The sequence below is a fragment of the Hydra viridissima genome, unplaced genomic scaffold, assembly GCF_058129835.1.
Source record: "Hydra viridissima isolate aposymbiotic clone 2 unplaced genomic scaffold, HvirCarnegie_v1 scaffold_4, whole genome shotgun sequence".
Classification (NCBI taxonomy): domain Eukaryota; kingdom Metazoa; phylum Cnidaria; class Hydrozoa; order Anthoathecata; family Hydridae; genus Hydra; species Hydra viridissima.
In genome coordinates this window covers 117,501-122,517 of record NW_028324303.1, presented here as the reverse complement: position 1 = coordinate 122,517, position 5,017 = coordinate 117,501, and the positions used below count along the sequence as shown (strand labels likewise).

General features: G+C 26.8%; 1 long non-coding RNA gene and 1 pseudogene across 1 annotated transcript in view; both read right to left on the bottom strand.

The window, feature by feature from the left end:
- Window positions 1-569: 569 nt before the first annotated feature.
- On the bottom strand, window positions 570-3,496 carry LOC149889264 (uncharacterized; annotated as a pseudogene).
- Window positions 3,497-4,061: 565 nt separating this feature from the next.
- The window catches only part of LOC149889263 (uncharacterized), a 1,949-nt gene continuing 993 nt past the window's right edge, over window positions 4,062-5,017 (bottom strand). The window contains exons 1-2 of the long non-coding RNA XR_016451419.1: window positions 4,564-5,017; window positions 4,062-4,160 (exon numbers count right to left, since the gene is read on the bottom strand). The exon at window positions 4,564-5,017 is cut by the window's right edge and continues 993 nt beyond it. This is a non-coding gene — a long non-coding RNA (uncharacterized LOC149889263). The remainder of the gene's footprint in view (window positions 4,161-4,563) is intronic.

Sequence of the window (5,017 nt, the reverse complement as noted above, 5' to 3'; positions counted from 1 at the left end):
AAGACAGGAGTTTAAGGGTCTACGTTTCGGAATCGTTTTCTTTGAAATGAACCGGAACAAGCATAACGAGACGAGTAATGTCCCGGAAAAAATTGACGAGTAAACTGTCCCGGAATAAAGTTAAACCGGGACAATAAATTTTCTTTCGGATTTTAAAAATTGTATCCCGGATATCATTGTCTCGTCTCGAATAAAAAAAATATAACGAGACGCAGATGCTTACAGGAGTTAATGTAGTGGGACATATAAGTTCCGTCAGTCCTCAAAGGGTTAAATAATGAAATATAAAAAAGGTTTATATCAGGTAAAAAATAAAAGTTAAATAAAATACTGTTAGGGTAACTACACCTCTACATAGGAATATATTTTAGTGATTAAAAGAAATAAGGAATACTTTTAAAATCATAAAACAGAAACTTTAACTCAATTAATAAATGTCAACAAAGAAATAAAAACACAAGTGTCAATGAATAGCTTTTGACTTAACAAGACAACTTTAAAATTTTCAGAGACGGTTTTTGTTTGATTCTGGTGTAAAAAGTGTGAAAGTATACTATCATGATGTTGTTCCATGTCAAAAGAGTAACGCTCCGATATAAGCATAAAAGTGTTGCACAGAAATGTCCAACAAACTTTATTTTTAATAGAGTTAAAGAGCACAAGTGTGAAGAAAACACATTGAACAGTATTAATAGGAATTTTAACTCACCTCTATGGAGTGATTTTAGATATTGACCAAACTTTTCAAAATAAAACATTTTTCTGGTTAAAATTTCATTTTAGTTAAGCAAATCATCATTAGGAGACACAGATCCGGCAATATAAACAAAAGACGTCTTTCATTGAATAGTTATACTTTTTTTTAGTTTTGTCAAATTATCTCAGCTGAAGATTCATCAAATAAAAATTCACAAAATTGGTAAGAATGTCCTGCATCAGGAGCTGACTCATTAATGTTATATGACAACAAAAGTGAAGTTTTAGAAATATTGAACTTTTCAATTATTTGTTTGACGCTTAAAAAATATGTGCCACCATCTTAACTTGCTGAATTCTTTTTCAAGTGGGTCTGTAAAAAATTTTCCCAACATAACATATTTGTGTGTTTCTCTTAATAGAGTTTTTTTCAGCTCAACAATTCCTTTACATGTGTGATTTATGGAATGTCCTGTATCATGTGTTAATTGTTTTATACGCTTCCCCTGATTGCTTGTCATACGAAATCCCATTTCTTCAAAATCCCAAATAAATTTTAATCAATCATCGTTTGGATCTTGGATGACAGCTTGTCGATCATCATTAAACCTATAATTCAAACCCACACTTTAAAACATTTTACATTTAACATTTTCCACCATGTAATAACAAGTTTAATAAAATCAGCAGTCTCATTAATTCTTAAGATGTTGGAGGTTTCAGGATGATTAAGTAGAGCGCTTTGTTTTTTTCAAAAAACACTATTAGAATGAAGTTTTTGTTTGACCAAGTCTTTCAAAATGACTTGGTCAAACAAAAACTTCATTCTAAAAGTGTTTTTTCGTTAGACTATAAGATTTAGCTTCAAAAGGTATTACTAAATGACTCCAACAAGCTTTTTTCTTAACACGATTTTCATAAAAAAATAGTTCTCCTTTTTTTTCTGTGAGCCTATTGTTTTGAATGTTTTTGATTAGGTGGACAAATAGCAAAAAAGTTTCAATGGTGGTTAATCAAGATTTTTCAGGAAATGAATCAAATTTTTTGAAAAATGCTTGATTACTCAACGCCGTTAATGCAAGTTCTCAAACTTTTTCGACTTGTTTGTTCTCGGTGGTAACAAACATGTTTTTTCTTTCATGTCTGCAACATTTGTTTATAAACAATATGATATGGTAAGTTTTAAAAGATATGTTTTAAACAATATCTATAGATATTGTTTAAAACTTAACATATTTTTTGCGATGGAGTAAGAAAATATGTATACATATTTTCTACAAAAAAAATAAAAATATATATATATATTCAAATAAAATATATATATATATTAATCTATGGTAATTTAAAGACCGGAATTTTAGTTGAATAGTTTTATGGCATTATAAAATAGGGGTGGTTCATATCACAGTAAAGTTTATATTTTGAGCTTAGACTTTTAAATAAACCTTAAGAGTTTTAACTTTAAAAGTCTAACTAGTCGTATGTCAATTTGTGTTTTCTTCACCCTTATATTATTAAAAACTTTCATATAAAATGGAAAAAACAGATTTTAAACTTGAAATAACTAATTTTTTTCAACCTTTAAAGATGTTTGCAGACATATGACTGAAATTAAACATATAACTTAAAACTTGTTTGAAAAAATTGTTTTTTTAATTTAATGATAAAATGAACTGTATGATAAATACTTAAAATTATAAAAATCTATTTGAAAAACCAAAAAACACTTTAAAAAAAATTTATTACGAAAAAATTATTAGAAAATACAATTAAAAACACTAAAAAATCGTGGCATGTTATTGATGAAATAATTGGAAAAAACAAAATTATAAAAAATATTCTTCCAAAAAAACTTTTGATTAATAAAAAGCTAGTTTATCAAAACTTTTGTCAGATTCTTTGATAATATAGGGCCGAACTTGTTAAAACAGTTCCGCTAAGCTCAACAATTTGATTTTTATTTAAAAAGATATAGTACGCATATGGAGGAATCTAATCTTAAAGTTTGCGAATTACTATTAATAGTTTTAAAAAAAAAAGCGCAGGTTTTGATAAAATCAGCGCAAATGTTGTAATATCTGTACTTGATGACAGTGAAACATCTTTATTACATATCTTTAAACTTCCTTTAAAATTAGGTGTCGTTCCGATTAAGTTAAAAACTGCCTGAATCACCAATTTTTAAGAGTGGAGATGCCTCCAACATTTAAAACTACAGACCAATTTCTATCTTCCCTTGTTTCTCAAAGATACTTGAGCGTATAATGTTCAACAGACCATGGTTATTTAAAAAAAAACTTCATGTTGTAAAAAAACATTTCGGGTTCAAAAAAATGCTTTTTTTGAACCCGAAACTGAAAAAAAAAGCTCGATTCTAGGACTATTGTTGTTTCTAATGTACATAAATGTTTTTTATTTATCATCAAATCTTATAAATTTTATTCTATTTGCAAATGACTATAAATACTTTTTTAAACATTTAAACGAACAATTAGATAAAGTTAATTAGTGGTTTTTAATTAACAAACTTTCTCCTAATGCTGATAAAACTAAATTTATTTTGTCATTTTGTTCCTAACATTGAATAAAACATCATCTCTACATTATTTTTTTTTTCTTTTTAGATACATAAAAATAAGGATTTGATAAATTTTTACGTAAAAAATATTTTAATATTATTTTTGAAAAGATCTTTAAAATGGGTGAATCGACCTGCATTCGAAATAATTCTGACAGCTCGTTCAACTTAGCAGTCGTTTAATCTTCTATACATTAGAGCTGCACCAAGAGATATTAGCATAGTTTTAGCGTGTTTAAAATGTCTACTGTGTTTTATTTGTTTTCAAGGATAGTTTATTTGTCTTAAACCATTCCGTTTGATTTGAAAACTCTTTGTTAATTATTTTAGACACATTTGGAAAACCAAAGAGTTGAGTATACACAATTCGCTCTAATATTTTAAAGAAACAAAGGAGATTTTAAATTGGTCTACAGTTTACAGAATTTAAAAACAGAGCGGATTATATCCAATTTAATGTTTGTTTATTAAATATATAATCTCTTAAAAGAGTTCCGAATATTTATGGTGTATTTAAATACACGCTACGCTATAAAAGACTTCCCTCAGTACAATCGCTGCCCAGTTTTTTTTTTTAAATAACTAAATTTATTTTAAAAAATGATATTGTTAACGTAACCCTTTTTTGACCTCCCCCTGTCGAATATTGTCAAAATATTTCAGACCTCGCCTCCTGCCTATTTTGTTGTCATTACTAAGGGACAGCTTCAAATTAGAATATCTTCGTCAATGAAGTTTTTACATTTTATGTTTTTTAAAAGTGGATTCAAAAACAACTTTAAAAAAATCTTTCTAAAAATTTCTTTCAGTTAAACAATAAAAACAAAACATCAGGTAATCGAAACTTTGAATTTGAACAAATTATTAATGACATACGCATGACAACCTAAAAATAAAATAAAGTATTATTAAAATAGTAATGCAAAGTATACTGAGTTACAAAAACCAATACCAAACACACTTTGGTAATTATTAAACCATGACTAAATTAAAATCTTATGCAATAACAATTCTTTTTTGGTGACATCTCAACTTTCTCAATGTACTAAATATTTTTTTTTTTTGTTTAAAATTTTTTTTTCAATTTTTCAAAATTTAAGCATATACATAATTTTTAATGATTTTTTAAATATTGTACTTGTTTTTTAAATACTTTTAATGTTGATTTAGATTTTGACTTTAGAAACTATGAATTTTCATTTTGCACTAAGAAAAATCAAATAAAAGTTAAAATAAAAAATATCTTTGTTTTGTCATTTAAAACAATAAACATAATAATAAAAACATACTTAATTTTTCCTTGCCCATTTTGCAGATAGCACCAGGTTTCTGTAATTACTGTATGCATTTCAACAACTGATTTAAGTATATGCACACACATAAATACACAGTTATGTTAGGGGGTAGCCATTTTAAGAGAATTTTTGAAAATGAAATACATACCTAGCTAAAGTTGTCGCAAATGCAAAAACAGCTGTAAAAAATCAACATTTGATAAAAAAAAAAATTTAAAACCTTATTTTAATTGTGGAAAAAGAATGCAAGTAAAAAAAAAGGATCGAGATGAGTGGAATGTGGTACCTGGTGATGACATGGAGTGTGATATTTGGTGATGACCTGGAGTATGTTACCTGGTGAAGATCTTTAAAGTACAGGTCTTTAAAGGTTTAAAGAAGCGAAAATGATGACAAATTGAATAAGTTATTAAAAGGCATAATGAAAAGTAAACTATAAACAAAAAAA